Consider the following 19211-nt stretch of genomic DNA (forward strand, 5'->3'; position numbering starts at 1 on the left):
CCTGGGCCCGAAGAACTCAAAGATGCAGATACATTTGCTGAATTGCGCTTGTGCAGCCCGTTCCCAGTCTGCGCATTGTGGGAAATCGGAGGTTTGTTGATACCTTTGAGTTCTTGAGCTCCGCACTCAACATTAAGGCAAGCTTAGGTTTCATAACACCCGGCGGTGAGTGCTAGCAGGCTGTCAGACGCTGGAAGATATCACGGGTGAACCTAATCCTACCCCATTTCTTGGACTTGAGCTGAACCCCCTGCACAATGATTCGCAGCTGAAACTCTAGCTGTTGTTTCCTGCACATACTGGGTGGCCAACTGTTGTGTTCTGTCTAAGGTCAGATAATATGATAAGCCAGCTGGTGGTTAAATGGTACATCAGTTGCATTAGACGAAAATTTTATGACTTCAACATCTTTGTGCTTACCATAGAATTGACAGTGCAGACGGAGGTCATTTGGCCAATCGAGTCTGCACCGGCCCTTGGAAAGAGCACCTGACTTAAGCCCACGCCTTCACCCTATCCCCGTAACCCAGTAACCCTACCTAACCTTTTTGGACACACAGGGCAATTTATCATGGCCAGTCCACCTAACCTGCACATCTTTTTTACTGTGGGAGGAAACCGGAGCACCCGGAGGAAACCCAAGCAGACACTGGGAGAACGTGCAGACTACGCACAGATAGTGACCCAAGCCGGGAATAGAACCTGGGACCCTGGAGCTGTGAAACAACTGTGCTAATCACTGCACTACTGCGCTGTCTTATGTCTGTATAATATATTGTACAATATTCTTTAGGTTGATGAGCACGTTTTAAAACATGAAATTGAATACAAATCCACAAACTGGCTTTCTTCAAAATACCTCAACTAAGTGCTGATGTTCTGTCACATGCCTTTATTCCTCAAAGCTTGACAGTCAAATGTTAGTTACATGATCACAGTTTAACATGGAATTTCATACCATAGGCTCTGGATTAAGGGAATATATGTAAGCGTTTTGAATCTACATAATCAGGTATTATTATACCTACAGAGGCATCCCATTAGTAGTGTAAATGAGTTGATGTCAGTACTTTTGGAGGCCTCTAAGGGAAAGATTTCAGGAGATGTGCTTCTTAAGAAGCCTTCTGAGACAAAAGGCAAACAAAAACAGCAGCTTATTGTACCATTGGGTGCTGTGGGTAGATTGACAAGTCTGATATTCACATTACTGGACAGTATGGGACCACCACCACCACCAACAACAACAGTTAACTTGATGGGCAGAAGCTTAAAGGTGACATTGCAGAGGGTGGCACGGTGGTGCAGTGATTAGCACTGCTGCCTCACGGCACCGAGGACCCGGGTTCGAACCCAGCCGGGTCACTATCCATGTGGAGTTTGCACATTCTCCTCGTGCTGCGTGGGTTTTGCCCCCACAACCCAAAGATGTGTAGGGTAGGTGGATTGGTCACGCTAAATTGCCCTTTAATTGAGGAAAAAAAATAATTAGGTACTCTAAATTTATTTACAAAAAGAAAAAAAGTTGACATTGCAATCTTTCCATGATCGTGTACATTGTTTCAAATGCATATTTTTATTTTCAGTGTTACATTGCGGAGTGTCAATTAACTGACACCCAACAATTACAGAGTATATATAATTCTTCCCACCAGCAGCCTGAACTTTGCAGAATGTTTTAGTTGATGGTTTGTATTGCAAGCATACCAGAAGGTGCTTCCTTTCCTATTCTATCCATTTGGTGTAACAGTTTTACTGCATTTGTGTAAAGTGACTCTGAAGAACAGGGCAGCACGGTAGCACAGTGGATAGCATTGTGGCTTCACAGCGCCAGGGTCCCAGGTTCAATTTTCTGCTGGGTCACTGTCTGTGCGGAGTCTGCACGTTCTCCCCGTGTCTGTGTGGGTTTCCTCCGGGTACTCCGGTTTCCTCCCACAGTCCAAAGACGTGCAGGTTAGGTGGTTTGGCCATGCTAAATTGCCCTTAGTATACAAAACGTTTAGGAGGGGTTATTGGGTTATGGGGATAGGATGGAAGTGAGGGTTTAAGTGGGTCGGTGCAGACTCGATTGGTCGAATGGCCTCCTGCACTGTATGTTCCACTTCTGTGTATGTAACAACTGATTTTAATCAGTTTTTAACAACCTGAATGCCAGTCATGCTGTGTCTCCGATAATATTTGCTACAAGTACAGAATTTAGTTAAGAACCAAAAGAGTAATGCGTTACTCTTAAGAGTTTAAAAATAATTTAGAGGACCCAATTCATTTTTTCCAATTAAGGGGCAATTTAGCGTGGCCAATCCACGTACCCTGCACATCTTTGGTTTGTGGGGGTGAAACCCACGCAGATATGGAGAGAATGTGCAAACTCTACACGGACAGTGATCCAGAGCTGGGATTGAACCTGGGACCACAGCGCCATGAGGCAGCAGTGCTAACCACTGCACCACCGTGCTGCCCTGTTATGAGTTATGATAATTATCACAAATTCAGTATTTGGATGGCAGAGTGTAGAGTTTTGTCTGGCTAGAGAATGATGCAGACCAGTATCACACGCTGTTACGGATGACTGGTCAGCTCTTAACTGGCTAAGAGACTGGACCAAATGGCATAACTTTTTAAAGTTTCAAGACGGAGCAGAAAGATCAATTCATTCCAGGAGTGATAATGTAAGAAATAGGACTTGTTTATTTTATATACCAACTTTATTAAAACAAATGAAAACAAAACAATATTTACTTTTACTTCAGCTCTAACACTAACAGATTACATGCAGTTTCTTTTAAAATTATTTTCCTATTAAGGGGCAATTTAGCGTGGCCAATCCACCTACCCAGCACATCTTCGGGTTGTGGGTGTGAGACCCACCCAGACACGGAGAAAATGTGCAAACTACATATGTACAGTGACCCGGGGCACGGATTTAATTCAGGTCCTCGGTGTCGTGAGGCAGCAGTGTGCCACCATCCCACTTTTATTCAGTTCCTTAACCTTAACACACTAGTTCCCACTAAACATCACTTTAAATAACCATACCGCTCTCTTGGCGCTTACACAGACAGGCGATGGCAAAGCAATTTTTCTTCTAATAGGGACATTTGTTCGGAACCCTTTTCCAAAGCATGCCTCAGTGGCAACTTTCATGACTTCTCTCGGCGATTTCCACAGCCTTCTGCCTGTAAATGTTCAGTACAGCATTCTCTCTCTTTCTCCCTCCCTCTCTCCCTCTCTCCCTCTCTCCCTCTCTCCCTCTCTCCCTCTCTCTCTCTCACCTCCGCCCAATCCTACAAACAAAGTTTCTCCACTGAGGTGGCCAGACTTTAATCCATTATCATTATCTTGGCTGTCTGATTTCCCACTCCCGTTTCTACAAAAGAACAGAGCTATGCCATTCATAGGCAACTAACCTTCCATTGACAGATAAATAGGTCATAAGACTGTGAAGGGATAATGACTGGTCAAACCAGGGTGCCCCAAATGACAATGGATCTTGGGTGGATCCTCCTGGCTGAGCCGGGGCATTCTGTGTATTCCTACTAATGATGTTAAGTCTGAATGGGACAAGGTAACCAGGCTGTGGATGTAACCCTCTGACTCTGCTGCTAGCAATATTTTGCCATTGTCTGTTTAACCTCTGAGTTGCCATTGTATCTTGAAGCCCATTTCCAGACCTGAGTTCCTAATATCTCCCTGTCATGACAACACCTCTGCTGAATCTGCATCACTTTTGGCAGATATTGTTCTGAAACTCAAGGCTGCAGTATAACCATGTTGTCATTTGGCAGTTTGATTCAAGTGTAACTTCATAGTGTAAGTACTTATTTATTGAAAAGCTGTTTGTTCAATAAAGGTATAATTCGTAAGGCTGATTTTACAATATTGAAAATGAGTGCAAAAAGACTTTGGCTGTGTGCCACACTCCAAATACTGTTATGGTCTGAACCTCTAGACCTTAGATACTTTCATTGTAACCTGTTGTTTCAAATGGACTGGCTTTTGGAAAGGAACTGCACCATAGGATATCATTGAATCTTTAAATCATTAAATCACAGAATTGCAGGCAATCATATCAATATAGTTTTGTTAGATTGCAGTTGTAACACCACAGATTGTATTCTGGTACCTTGTTTTTTCCACAATTATAATTTCCAAACCATTATCTTTCAGCTAATGTGTCAGTGTGTGTCTTTTGATCATATGCTTGAGTGAGCACAATGGAAACTGGTACAGTGTCGACCTTCAGAATGCAATCTCGTTTATAACAGACGTTTCAAATATTAGCAGCAGACTGCTCATTAATTAGCAAAATTCAAGGCCGACCAAGTATAGAAAGCGGTAAGTTTAATTACAATTTAATGATTTCAAGCTATGATGCTCACCAACATTTGATGAGCACCATGACGATAACCGGTGTCTTGCTCAAGGGCTGTTTTCAGGCATGTTGCAACATGTTGTACTGTATCTCAGAGTGATGAAACATTCTGCTGTACCTGCTATTCCCCGCACAGTGAACTTCTTGTTTCACTTTGGGCTTTTGGCAGGTGGAGGATGGGTACTTTCCTACAGCAGTGACTCCTGAGACATTGAAGCAGTCCCTGTCCAAACGCAGCAAGATCTGAACAATATCTGTCCCATTGGGCAGACACAGCATAGGTTCATAAAGGGCAGGTCGTGCCTAACTAATTTAGTGGAATTTCTTGAGGACATTACCAATGCGGTAGATAACGGGGAGCCAATGGATGTGGTATATCTGGATTTTCAGAAAGCCTTTGACAAGATGCCACACAAAAGGTTGCTGCATAAGATAAAGATGCATGGCATTAAGGGGAAAGTAGTAGCATGGATAGAGGATTGGTTAATTAATAGGAAGCAAAGAGTGGGGATTAATGGGTGTTTCTCTGGTTGGCAATCAGTAGCTAGTGGTGTCCCTCCGGGATCAGTGTTGGGCCCACAACTGTTCACAATTTACATAGATGATTTGGAGTTGGGGACCAAGGGCAATGTGTCCAAGTTTGCAGACGACACTAAGATAAGTAGTAAAGCAAAAAGTGCAGAGGATACTGGAAGTCTGCAGAGGGATTTGGATAGGCTAAGTGAATGGGCTAGGGTCTGGCAGATGGAATACAATGTTGACAAATGTGAAGTTATCCATTTTGGTAGGAATAACAGCAAAAGGGATTATTATTTAAATGATAAAATATTAAAACATGCTGCTGTGCAGAGAGACCTGGGTGTGCTAGTGCAGGAGTCGCAAAAAGTTGGTTTACAGGTGCAACAGGTGATTAAGAAGGCAAATGGAATTTTGTCCTTCATTGCTAGAGGGATGGAGTTTAAGACTAGGGAGGTTATGCTGCAATTGTATAAGGTGTGAGTGAGGCCACACCTGGAGTATTGTGTTCGGTGTTGGTCTCCTTACTTGAGAAAGAACGTACTGGCACTGGAGGGTGTGCAGAGGAGATTCACTCGGTTAATCCCAGATCTGAAGGGGTTGGATTACGGGGAGAGGCTGAGTAGACTGGGACTGTACTCGTTGGAATTTAGAAGGATGAGGGGGGATCTTATAGAAACATATAAAATTATGAAGGGAATAGATAGGATAGATGCAGGCAGGTTATTTCCACTGGCGGGAGAAAGCAGAACGAGGGGGCATAGCCTCAAAATAAGGGGAAGTAGATTTAGGACTGAGTTTAGGAGGAACTTCTTCACCCAAAGGGTTGTGAATCTATGGAAGTTCTTGCCCAGTGAAGCAGTAGAGGCTCCTTCATTAAATGTTTTTAAGATAAAGATAGATAGTTTTTTTGAAGAATAATGGGATTAAGGGTTATGGTGTTGAAGCCGGAAAGTGGAGCTGAGTCCACAAAAGATCAGCCATGATCTCATTGAATGGTGGAGCAGGCTTGAGGGGCAACATTGGCCCACTCCTGCTCCTAGTTCTTATGTTCTTATATCCAGGATTGGGCTGACAAGTGGCAAGTAATATTAATGCCACACAAGTACAATTGGCACCTCCACCAAGAGAGAATGTAATCATCACCCCATTAATCATGACCATCACTGAATTCCGCACTACCAACATCTTGGGAGGGGGTTACCATTGACTAGAAGTTGAACTGGACGAGCCATATAAATACTGTGGCTCCAAGAGCAGGTCAGAGGCTAGGGATCCAGTGGCAAATAATACACGTCCTGACTCCCAAAAGCCTGTCAATCACCTTGAAGGCTCAAGTCAGGTGTTTGATGGAATGTGCTCCACTTGCCTGGATGAGTGCACTTTTTACTGGAGAGCAAGAATGAGAGATAACAACATTAAAGTCATATTTGGTCGCTATCCCTCAATGGAAAAGTTTGTGATTGGTTTCTCAGATACTATGTATTATTGCTGAATAAAGACAATTTGTCAAAGTTTTTCAGAAATACTCAAGCCCTCTACTACCAAATGACTATACAGTGGAGTACTGAGTCTGGTAGGGCAAATGGTTCCCAGACTGAACTGTTGAGTATAAGTAACTGTATGGAGCAATTCCAAGACCCCAATGCAAGGAAGTTACTGAATTATCAGTGTCTTCAGACTCCATAGTTCACAAAATTATTTTAACTGAGAGACTGACTCCTGAACAGGAGGGAACTCTTTACACAATCAGGATTTGTGAGATATATCACCCACAATTTATGATCAGCACAACAAATACAATATAACTGCAATCAATGCGGAACAAGCTTTTTAAATTTCAGTGTTTCCTTTTTCAGTGTTGGGAAAGAGCAGACTCTTCCTCGATTCCTCTCCAGTGTTAGCATTAAATCCATGTTTTGATGGCAGAGTGGAGTTTGCCTCATTGGAGAAAGTTGCAGACCCCAACTATGAAACTTACAGTTGCTGACTCTGCATCACTTTATCAGGTACTCTTCTCAACCCTATGACTGTGCCACATGTTGCTTTGCCGTTAGGTTAATTACAGATCCGGGTTACCTAGAACCAATTTGCTGAGAGACCTTCCAGCATTCAGTGGCTTCCCAAAAATAGTCTGGGTGCCTTACATTTATGGCAGTTGACTCAAACTATCTTACATCTCCTTGTATGGTACTGAGACCTTGCAATTTGATCATATACGTGTCTTTTGTGAGTGTTTTTCTTTTAGCCTGAAATACTAACTCTGCCTCCTTCTCTCCATAGATGCTGCCTAACCTGCTGAGTATTTCCAGCACTTTTGTGTTTATTTCAGATTTTCAGCATTGGCAGTATTTTGTTTTAATTTTTAAAAAAAATTTAGATTACCCAATTATTCTTTCCAATTAAAGGGAAATTTAGTGTGGCCAATCCACCTACTCTGCTCATTTTTGGGTTGTGGGGGCGAAACCCACGCAGACACGAGAATGTGCAAACTCCACATGGACAGTGACCCAGAGCCGGGATCGTACCAGGGACCTCAGCGCCGTGAGGCAGTTCATAGAATTTACAGTGCAGAAGGAGGCCATTCGGCCCATCGAGTCTGCACCGGCTCTTTGGAAGAGCACCCTACCCAAGCCTACACCTCCACCCTATCCCTATAAGCATGGCCAATCCACCTAACCTGCACATCTTTGGACTGTGGGAGGAAACCGGAGCACCCGGAGGAAACCCACGCACACACGGGGAGAACGTGCAGACTCCGCACAGACAGTGACCCAAGCCGGGAATCGAACCTGGGACCCTGGAGCTGTGAAGCAATTGTGCTAACCACCATGCTACCGTGCTGCCCCTTGTTTTAAGTTAACCTGCGGTGAGTTGAAGCTTGGTGTTAAAGAATGAGTATTCCCATGGCATAGGAAGCAACCAGAGTACTTAGTTCAATGATGTGATTGAAGAATAATGAACAAGCTGCACTCCACCCTTTCGTTTGGTTACGTTGCTTAACTTAACCACTCTGGTTTTGTTTTGCACCCTCCCTCTCCCTCTGCAGATTCCTATCTTTTCTTTAGCCGTGCTGCATTTTTCTGGTTGATCTCCTGTTTCATTTGTAATCCAGGTTTAAAGCTTCTCCTGTGACAAAATCCCCCCCCCCCCCCCCCCCCCCCCCCCCCCCCCCCCCCCCCCCCCCCCCCCCCCCCCCCCCCCCAGGATCAAAAGCTTTTCCAGTGCAATGGTGACAGGCAATTGTCTGATTACCCAGGTACACTAATCTCTAATTGTTTCATCATCAGGAAAACAACTTCATATTGCCACCTTTTCTCTGATTGGCACTGCACTGAGAAGCTGAGCTGTTTTCAAAATGAGCTTTTGCTCAGACATATTTTAAAATTACTCCAATCTAAAACCTCTGAAAAATTTGTGGCTCAAATGACCATAGAGTCTTAAAATATGGCCCTCTAGGATGTCTTTTAAAAATACTTTGGGTGAACATTTCCTTTGAAATAACTTCCAATGTACCTAACACAATTCGATCAAAATGTGAAAGGACTCTTTAAGGTCTGTTCCTCTTTATGCTGAACAATGCTTAATAAAGTTTGATTTTCATTAGAAATGGCCACAACCTCACCATAACCATGTTTACTCATGGGTGAACAAATTAGGTCAATTTTTCTCAGTAAACAAATTCATCCAAATTCACTCAACAGTGCTTCAGTCACTCTATCAGTCCACTTATTTAAAAGAGAAAAAGTGAACAAGAAATCGTATTGAAGGGTTTTATCACCATTGCAGTCATTCTGATGACGTAGAAGGTTGCTGTTGGGGCTACGTTCTGAGTGAGTGTAGCAGCTGCCAAACCATCACCTGGAAAAAAAAATATACCTTGCCACATAACCTCTGTAGCCACCTAAAATGGCTGATTCCCTATTAATTTGGCCAAAACCCGAGTTAAAATGGCCAACCGAAAAGGCTGATGGGAAAAGCAGGCAACAAGACACAAACGGACAGCTGCAGGCAGAATATCATATTCGGCTCTGGGGAAGTCGGCCCAGATCGATACTCAGGACTATTAACAGCCCATCAACCCAGACATCTGCAGTTATACTCAGGACTATTAGCAGCCCATCAACCCAGACATCTGCAGTTTAATCGGCTATCCCCGGGAACAATTGCAACATATTAGCAATTGAATACCGGGCCAGACCTGTCGGCGCCTGCAGTGGCCGAAACAAAGGCAGGTGAACGACCACCCCCCCCGATCGGGGAATCGCCTCGCAATTGGACGTATCGAACCCAGTGATTGGGACCAAGTCCAATCACTTGGGACTCAGGGTCAAGGGCTGCCCCGGGAGGCGGGAAGCCCCTGGGCCCTATAAAGTGAGGGGCCAAGTTCAGATCTCTCTCTCTCTCTCTCCCTTCTTCGTCTGCTCGAGACCTTCGCAAGAACATCAACCAGCAACTGTAAGTTTGAATCCAGCGATCGCTATCCGATAAAGACTCCTAGCCATCGACCTGTATCAGCCTTTTGAATCCCGCGGGCCAGATCCGATTCAATAAGCCATTTGTTTCCCTGACCTGGTGGGCTCTTCCTAAAGTTAAGTATTGGCCAGTAGTGATAGGTTTCTATATAGATAGTAGGATTATTGTGTAAACATTACTTGTTGTATATAATAAATGACCGTTGATTTCAATCTTACTAAGCGGTGTGCTGACTTATTAATCATAACTTGAGCTTGAACCACGTGGCGGTATCAGAAAGATACCTGGCAACTCGTGAGCAAAGGTGACATAATCAGAGCTAATAAACTAAGGCTAAAAAGAGCAACACCTCTTAGACTGGCCTCTACATTTATGGTCACAATTGAATATTTTTTTTTAACAAACAATATTGAGGTATTTGTTGGCATTGTAAACAGTTACAGATAACAGAAATGTGCCAACATCGATATAAAACCAATACTTCAATCAAACCATACTGCACATGCCCGCTCCTCTCCCCTAGACACTACCCGCCTATTTATCCCTCCTACTCTACTCTAATCCCCCCCCCCCCCCCCCCGTGCTGACGTCCATTCTCCCGCGAAGAAGTCGATGAATGGTTGCCACCTTCGGGCGAACCCCAGTACAGATCCCCTCAAGGCGAACTTAATTTTTTCCATACCCAGAAAACTTGACATGTCCGAAAGCCATAGTTCGGTCTTTGGGGGTTTTGAGTCCCTCCATGCCAGCAGTATTCGCCGCCGGGCTATTAGGGAAGCAAAGGCCAGAACAACTGCCTCTTTCTCCCCTTGGACTCCCGGGTCTTCCGAAACCCTGAAAATTGCCACCCCTGGACTCATCACCACCCTTGTTTTCAGCACCCGGGACATGACCCCCGCAAATCCCTCCCAATACCCCCTAAGCTTAGGACATGCCCAAAACATGTGAACATGGTTCGCTGGTCCTCCCGCGCATCTAGCGCACTTGTCCACTACCCCAAAGAATTTGCTCATCCGAGCTAATGTCATGTGGGCCCGGTGAACGACCTTAAATTGAATGAGGCTGAGCCTGGCGCATGTTGCGGTTGAGTTTACCCTACTCAGAGCTTCCGCCCACAGCCCGTCCTCCATCTCCCGCCAAACTCCTCCTCCCATTTGAGTTCAGTTCCTCCGTCTGGGACTCTTCCCCCTTCATGAGCACCTTGTGGATATCCGAGACTCTAGCCTCTCCTTCTCCTCTAGAGACTATTCTGTCCTGGATCCCTATTGGCGGGAGGCGTGGGAAGGATGGGACCTGTCTGCGTACAAAGTCCCGCATCTGTAAGTACCTAAAGTCATTTCCCCTTACCAGCCCAAATTTCTCCTCCAAGCCCCATTAACTCGCAAAGCTCCCCTACAGGAACATATCGCCCACCCTCCCCACCCCAGCCCGCCGCCATGTTCGAAACCCTCCATCCATGTTTCCGGGGCGAATCGATGGTTATCACATATTGGAGCCCAGACAGATGCACCCACCCCACCCCACATGCCTCCTCCACTGGCCCCATATCTGCAGGGCCGCCCCCACTACCGGGCTGGTGGAGTACCTGGCCGGCGACAGCGGTAGGGGAGCCGTGACCAGGGCTGCCAAACTGGTGCCCCTGCACGAAGCCGCCTCCACTCGCTCCCAGATAGACCCTGTACCCACCATCCACTTCCTTATCATGGCTATGTTAGCCGCCCAGTAGTAGTTGATCAGACTCGGCAATGCCAGTCCCCCCTCGCTGCGGCTCCTTTCAAGCATCGCCTTCTTCACCCGCGGGCATTTTCCCGCCCAGACAAAGCTCATGACGATTTTGCCAGTCCTTTTGAAGAAGGACCGTGGGATAAAGATCGGGAGGCACTGGAAGATGAACAGAAATCTAGGGAGGATTGTCATCTTTACAGTCTGCACCCTCCCCGCCAGTGACAGCGGGAGTGCATCCCATATCCGAAACTCCCTCTTCATTTATTCCCTAGTCACATTTAACTTATGCAACCTGCCCCAGTCTCGTACCACCTGTATCCCCAAGTACCGGAAACTTTCCTCCACCAGCCTAAATGGCATCTCCTTCAGTCTATTCTCCTGGCCCCTTGTCTGCACCACAAACATCTCACTCTTGGCCATATTTAATTTGTACCCTGAAAACCGGCCGAACTTCCTCAATGTTTCCAGTATATTTTCCATCTGGCCAGTGGGTCCGACACGTACAGGAGCAGGTCGTCCGCATAGAGAGAGACCCTATGTTCCACCCCTCCACTAGTCATTCCCTTCCACCCCTTCGCAGCTCTCAACGCCATCGCCAACGGCTCTATGGCCAGCGTGAACAGCAACGGGGAGAGTGGGCACCCCTGTCTGGTCCCGCGGTGTAGTCTGAAATAATCTGACATTATCCTGTTCGTCCTAACGCTAGCTTTTGGGGCCTGGTACAATAGTCTGACCCAATTAACCAGTCCCTCCCCGAACCCAAACTGTCCAAGCACCTCCCACAAATAGCCCCACTCCACCCGGTCGAAGGCCTTCTCAGCGTCCATTGCCACCACTACCTCCACCTCCTTGCCCGTCGGGGGCATCATGATCACATTAAGCAATCTTCTCAAGTTAGCTGTCAGCTGCCTGCCTTTCACAAACCCTGTCACAATTGAATATTCTTGCCATACTTCTCTTTCCTCCAGCATGTCTTTCCCTTTTCCAACTACTGTTTGCTTCTGATTATTTCCCTTTCTCTCTGTGCTAAAGGTATTCTTGATTAGTGATTCACACATTACCTGTTCTTTCCTGCTCACGTTGAATATTTTAAAAAAATATATATATTTTATTGAAAGTTTTTTCCAAACAACAATTTTTCCCTCTTACAAAGCAAACGAAACAATAACAAAACAGAAATTTTAAACAATACACAGGTAACAAAACCCCATTGTCTATTGACCTAAACTAAACTAAACCCCCCCCCCCCCCCCCCTCCCCCTGGGTTGCTGCTGCTGGTCATCTGTCTTCCCTCTAACGTTCCCCTAGGTAATCGAGAAATGGCTGCCACCCGCCTGGTGAACCTTTGAGCCGATCCTCTCAGGGCAAACCTTAACTGCTCCAGTTTAATGAACCCCACAATATCATTTACCCAGGCCTCCAGTCCAGGGGGTTTCGCCTCCTTCCACATGAGTAGGATCCTGCGCCGGGCTACTAGGGACGCAAAGGCCACAACATCGGCCTCTTTCGCCTCCTGCACTCCCGGCTCTTTCGCAACTCCAAATAGAGCTAACCCCCAGCCTGGTTTGACCCGGGCCTTAACCACCTGCGAAATCACTCCCGTCACCCCCTTCCAATACCCTTCCAGTGCCAGGCACGCCCAAAACATATGTGCGTGGTTTGCCGGGCTCCCGCCACACCTCCCACATTTGTCCTCCACTCCAAAGAACCTGCTCAATCTTGCCCCCGTTATGTGTGCTCTATGTAGCACCTTAAATTGGATCAGGCTAAGCCTGGCGCATGAGGAAGAGGAATTTACCCTGCTTAGGGCATCAGCCCACATACCCTCCTCTATCTCCTCACCTAATTCTTCTTCCCACTTTCCATTTAGTTCGCCCACCGACTCCTCCCCCTCTTCCCTCATCTCTCTATAAATCTCTGACACCTTGCCCTCTCCGACCCACACCCCTGAAAGCATCCTGTCCTGTATCCCCTGTGTCGGGAGCAACGGAAATTCCCTCACCTGTTGTCTAGTAAACGCCCTCACCTGCATATATCGCACAAAATTTCCCCGGGGCAACTTATACTTTTCCTCCAATGCTCCCAAGCTCGCAAAAGTCCCATCTATAAATAAATCTCCCACCTTCCTAATTCCCAACTGGTACCAGCTCTGAAATCCTCCATCCATTCTTCCTGGGGCGAACCTATGGGTGTTCCTGATAGGGGACCCCACCAGGGCTCCCCGCACCCCTCTCTGTCGCCTCCACTGTCCCCAGATATTCAGTGTTGCCGCCACCACCGGGTTCGTGGTAAACCTTTTAGGTGAGAACGGTAGCGGCGCCGTCACCAGCGCCTCTAAACTCGTCCCTTTACAGGACTTTCTCTCCAGTCTTTTCCACGCCGCTCCCTCACCCTCCATCATCCATCTACGTATCATTGCCACATTGGCGGCCCAATAGTAATCACCCAAGTTCGGTAGTGCCAGTCCTCCTCTGTCCCTACTACGCTGAAGGAACCCTCTCCTTAATCTCAGAACTTTCCCTGCCCACACGAAGCTCGTGATGCTCCTATCTATTTTATTAAAAAAGGTCTTGGTGATTAGTATATGGAGACATTGAAATACAAATAAGAACCTCGGGAGGACCATCATCTTAATTGCTTGCACCCTGCCCGCCAGCGATAGAGGCTGCATGTCCCACCTCTTGAAGTCCTCCTCCATTTGTTCTACCAGCCGTGTCAGATTAAGTCTGTGCAAGGTTCCCCAGCTCCTAGCGATCTGAACCCCCAGGTATCGGAAGTTTCTTTCCACTTTCTTTAGCGGTAAGCCTTCTATCTCTCTACTCTGGTCCCCTGGATGTATCACAAATAATTCACTCTTCCCCATGTTTAGCCTATACCCCGAGAATTCCCCGAACCCCCTCAAAATTTGCATAACCTCTATCATCCCCCCCGCTGGGTCCGACACGTATAACAATAGGTCATCCGCGTATAACGAGACTGTGTTCTTCTCCCCCTCTAATCACCCCTCTCCATTTCCTGGAGTCTCTCAACGCCATGGCCAGAGGTTCAATTGCCAACGCGAACAACAATGGAGACAGCGGGCATCCCTGTCTTGTTCCCCTATATAATCGGAAATACTCCGATCTATGTCGACCTGTAACTACGCTTGCCGTTGGAGCCCCAGAAAGAAGTCTAACCCAGCTAATAAACCCGTTCCCAAACCCAAACCTCCTGAACACTTCCCATAAATACTCCCACTCCACCCTATCAAATGCCTTTTCTGCGTCCATTGCTGCCACTATCTCTGCCTCCCCCTCCACTGGGGGCATCATTATCACCCCTAATAGTCGTCGCACGTTAACATTCAGTTGTCTCCCTTTTACGAACTCTGTCTGGTCTTCGTGCACCACCCCCGGGACACAGTCCTCTATCCTCGCTGCCAGTACCTTTGCCAGCAATTTGACGTCCACGTTCAATAGTGAAATAGGTCTATAGGACCCGCACTGCAACGGATCTTTGTCCCTCTTCAAAATTAGCGATATCGTCGCCTCCGACGTCGTCAGGGGTAGAGTCCCCCCTTCCCTGGCCTCATTGAACGTCCTCGCCATCAACGGGGCCAACAAGTCCACATATTTTCTGTAATATTCCACCGGGAACCCGTCTGGCCCCGGGGCCTTCCCTGCTTGCATGCTTCCCAGTCCCTTAATAACCTCGTCCACCTCAATCAGCGCCCCCAGGCCTGCCACCTCTTGCTCCTCCACTTTCGGGAACCTCAATTGGTCCAGGAACTGCTGCATCCCCTCCTCTCCCTCTGGGGGTTGAGACCTATACAGTTCCTCATAGAAGGTCTTGAACACCTCATTTATCTTTCCTGCCCTTCGCACCGTGTCTCCCCTTTCGTCTCTAATTCCTCCTATCTCCCTCGCTGCTGCCCTCTTTCGCAATTGATGCGCCAACAGGCGACTAGCCTTTTCCCCATATTCATACCTCCTCCCCTGTGCCTTCCTCCACAGTACCTCCGCCTTTCTGGTGGTCAGAAGGTCAAACTCTGTCTGGAGTCGTCTCCTCTCCCTGTACAATTCCTCCTCCGGGGTCTCTGCAAATTCCCTCTCCACCCTTAAAATCTCCCCCAGTAATCTTTCCCTTTCCTTGGCTTCTGTTTTCCTTTTGTGGGCCCCAATAGAGCTCAGCTCTCCTCTGACCACCGCTTTTAATGCTTCCCAGACCACTCCCACAGGGACCTCGCCGTCGTCATTGACCTCCAGGTATCTCTCAATGCACCCCCGCACTCTTGCACACACTCCCTCATCCGCCATCAGTCCCACATCTAATCGCCAGAGTGTTCTCTGCTCCCTGTCCTCTCCTACTTCCAGGTCCACCCAATGTGGGGCATGATCCGAAACCGCTATGGCTGAGTACTCAGCTTCTTCCACCCTAGAGATCAACGACCTTCCCAACACAAAAAAATCTATCCGGGAGTACACTTTATGGACATGGGAGAAGAAGGAAAACTCCCTAGCCCTAGGTCTAAGAAATCGCCATGGATCCACTCCCCCCATTTGGTCCATAAACCCCTTAAGTACCTTGGCCGCTGCCGGCCTTCTTCCGGTCCTTGAGCTGGATCTATCTAGCCCCGGGTCCAGCACCGTATTAAAGTCCCCTCCTAAAATCAAGTTTCCTGCCTCCAGGTCCAGTATACGCCCCAGCATCCGTCTCATGAATCCCGCATCGTCCCAATTTGGGGCATACACATTAACCAACACGACCTCCATTCCCTCCAGCCTACCACTCACCATTACATATCTACCTCCGCTATCTGCTACGATGTTCTTTGCTTCAAATGCTACCCGTTTCCCCACCAAAATGGCCAACCCTCTGTTCTTTGCATCCAGTCCTGAGTGGAACACCTGTCCCACCCATCCTTTCCTTAGCCTAACTTGGTCCGCCACCTTTAGGTGCGTCTCTTGGAGCATAACCACGTCTGCCCTTAGTCCTTTCAAATGCGCGAGCACTCGGGCCCTTTTTATCGGTCGGTTCAGGCCTCTCACGTTCCACGTGATCAGCCTCACTAGGGGGCTACCTGCCCCCCTCCCGTGTCGACTAGCCGTTACCTTCGCTAGGCCAGTCCCATATCCCGCCTCCGCGCTCCCGCTCGCTCCCCCAGCGTCGCACACCATCCCCGCCCACCCACTCTTTAGCCATTTCCTTTTGGATTTCCGCAGCAGCAACCCAGTTGTCCCCCCCCCCCCCCCCCCCCCCCCCCGCTAGATCCCTATCTAGCATGATTGCTGCCCCCATATCACTTCCGTAAGTCAGCTGACTTCAACTGACCCCGGCTACTCCTGCTCACCCCTCGACACCCCCCCCCCCCCGTGTGGGGGAACTCCCATCCGCCTTGCGTCTGTCTTCCCGCCTTATTCTTTCTGGCGCGGGAACATCCCTTTACCTGACCCGCCTCTTATGGCGTAGCTCCCTTTCCCCTCCCCCTCTCCTTCCCCATTCTCCGACTATGTCCCGTCTTTCCTCCCTCACCGGTGCCCACATTTCCCCAATGTCTCCCCCCTTCCCTGTTTACTTCTCAATTAACTTCCACCGTAACATTAACAAAAACAAGAACAATAAAATTTCCTGCAGCATCATTCCCTCAGTTCCGGTCCAATTTCTCTTCTTTGATGAAGGACCATGCTTCCTCCGCCATCTCAAAATAATAGTGTCTCTCCTGATACGTGACCCATAGTCTTGCCGGCTGCAGCATCCCAAACTTCACCTTCCTTTTATGCAACACCTCTTTGGCTCGGTTGAAGCTCGCCCTCCTTCTCGCCACCTCCGCACTCCAATCCTGGTATATCCGTACCACAGCATTCTCCCATCTGCTACTCCGCACCTTTTTAGCCCATCTCAGGACCTCTTCTCTGACCTTAAGGCGGTAAAATCGCACGATTATCGCCCTCGGTGGTTCACCCGCTTTTGGTCTTCTCGCTGGAATCCGATTTGCCCACTCCACCTCCATGGGTCCCGCAGGGGCCTCAGCACCCATCAGTGAGCTCAGCATCTTACTTGCGTACTCTCCACAGTCCACTCCTTCCACACCCTCAGGGAGACCTAGTATCCGAAGGTTCTTCCTTCGCGCTCCGTTTTCTAGGGCCTCGATCCTTTCAGTACACTTTTTATGAAGTGCCTCGCGCGTCTGAGTCTTAACCGCCAGGCCCAGGATCTCGTCCTCAATATCTGTCACCTTCTGCTCCACCACGCGGAGCTCAGTCTCCTGGGTCTTTAATGTCTCCTTGAGCCCCTCAATTGCCTGTAGCATCGGGGTCAGCACCTCCCTCTTCAGCAGCTCCACGCACCGTCTCACGATTTCATCCTGCTCAGGCCCCCATGTCGCCTGCGCTTTCTCCACCGCCATCTTGTACTTCTCTCTTTCTGACCCTTTGGTCGACGATTCCTCGCGCTGCAGCCGCCGCCGCCGGTTTTTTCCTCCTTCGTTTGGAGGGGACTCCCTTCTCACACCCCACACCGGGTTGCGTCGTCGAAAATATTCCCCGTTGGGGCTCTTAAAATAGCCCGAAGGTCCGTCGGAGCTGGAGCCGGCGAAGAGTGCGGCTAGCTAGGCATCACCGCAACCGGAAGTCCCTTCAGTGGCCTTGATGAGATCTTTTCCCAGTTGTTCCCTCTGCTGCTAGAATTCACCTTTGATACAGGCCCTCAGGTCAGCTTGCAGCTTTAAGCTTGCCCTTCCCCCGCCTGCATGCTGGAAGAGGCCCTGTTTATCCTGCAGTTGCAGCCAAATCTTTTACTGTTTCTGCCGTGTCTGGCAACCAAGAGACATGAGACATGCCCTTCCTGGGGGACACTGTCGGGGGAATGTTGCAGCCTTCTTCCCACACCGGGAAATGGCAAACAAATGCCGTGGGGGCCCTGTAACGAGCCCAAAAGTCCGTTCCAAGCAGGAGCTACCGAATATGCGACCTAGCTCTGCATAGCCGCACCCGGAAGTCGCTAACGTTGAATATTGAATACATTGGCAGCAAAGTTTTGCCCTGGCCTCTGCTTGGCATGCACTGTAGTTTGGTCTAATTAGTATTCTGTTTTTGGAAAGCATCCCACAATCTAGGAAACAAGTTACATAAACAATTTTGTAAGTTTTTAAAACTTAGGAATGTGCAGCATCTCAGCTAAATACTTTGTGGTGTAGTGGGTTGGGAATTTGTCACATGAGTGTTTCTTGTATTGCTGTTCACCTCTGTTTCTTGGGAGTCAGCTTTGCAGAAATACATCCTGCTGGGTCTGTGAGGCAAAAGTGCATTTGAAATCTGCAATCTGATGCATTTCTCAAAGTCATTTTGGTGTTAAATCATGAGTCTCATTTCCCCCACCCTTTTCTGACAAAGGTGACTCTTGCTGGACAAGGTGCCAGAAACATTGACAGCCTTCCAGTATGCCTCCCAGATGGTTACTTTATGTGTGCAAGTTTGCAAATTTTCATTTACAAATTCCTCTAGACTTGCTTCATGCACTTCTGCAATCTTCTCCAAGTTTGTAACTTGTCCCTTAACTGTGATCAAGTGTGTGGCACTCCCCTCCCCCACACTCCACCTTCTTCATTCCAGTATTGTTCATGAAATCCTCATTCACCACACTCTTGCACTTTTAGATCTCTTTTTAGACCCTTTCTTCAAGTTCATGCAACCTGTTCTGAATTTAAGCCCTCAATTTCCAGTATAACTCTAGTGATTCTGCACTGTACCCCTTTCAAAGTCAGCAAATCTTTCCTAAGGTTCAATGCTTAAAACTATACTAACTCTAGGTGGGTCTGACCTAGGCTTTATACAACAAACCAATACTCCTCCCCCCCCCACCCCTTTTTATGGTCTAGTCCCCTTACAGTGATGGATAATAATCTCAATAGCTATTTTTGATTACACATTTGTTATAACCCCGACGGAGGTCACCGGATACAAAACCATCATGTTTCCCGAGCTCTCCGGGGAATATGAACTTTCCTGGTAAAGGGGCGGGGCTTCCCCTTGACAGTTGTAGTCCCTCTAGTATAAAAACCCTGACCTGGTTGCAGGTCAGAGAAGGGAGAAGGAGACCCTCCGGGGAGTGGTGGTGATTTGACTGTAAATAATAATAAACCTCTTTC

General features: G+C 47.8%; 1 protein-coding gene across 2 annotated transcripts in view; it reads left to right on the top strand.

Moving 5' to 3' along the window:
• Positions 1-19211, top strand: part of slc25a22a (solute carrier family 25 member 22a) — a 286820-nt gene that overhangs the window by 21320 nt on the left and 246289 nt on the right. Inside the window, exons 2-3 of one of the 2 annotated variants that reach the window (XM_072518919.1) lie at positions 4165-4332; positions 6745-6894. The exons of the other annotated variant lie outside the window; for it this stretch is intronic. The gene's annotated coding sequence lies outside the window, so the exon portion shown is untranslated. The remainder of the gene's footprint in view (positions 1-4164; positions 4333-6744; positions 6895-19211) is intronic. 2 annotated transcript variants of the gene reach the window in all.

This window comes from Scyliorhinus torazame, chromosome 10 (genome assembly GCF_047496885.1).
Source record: "Scyliorhinus torazame isolate Kashiwa2021f chromosome 10, sScyTor2.1, whole genome shotgun sequence".
Classification (NCBI taxonomy): Eukaryota; Metazoa; Chordata; class Chondrichthyes; order Carcharhiniformes; family Scyliorhinidae; genus Scyliorhinus; species Scyliorhinus torazame.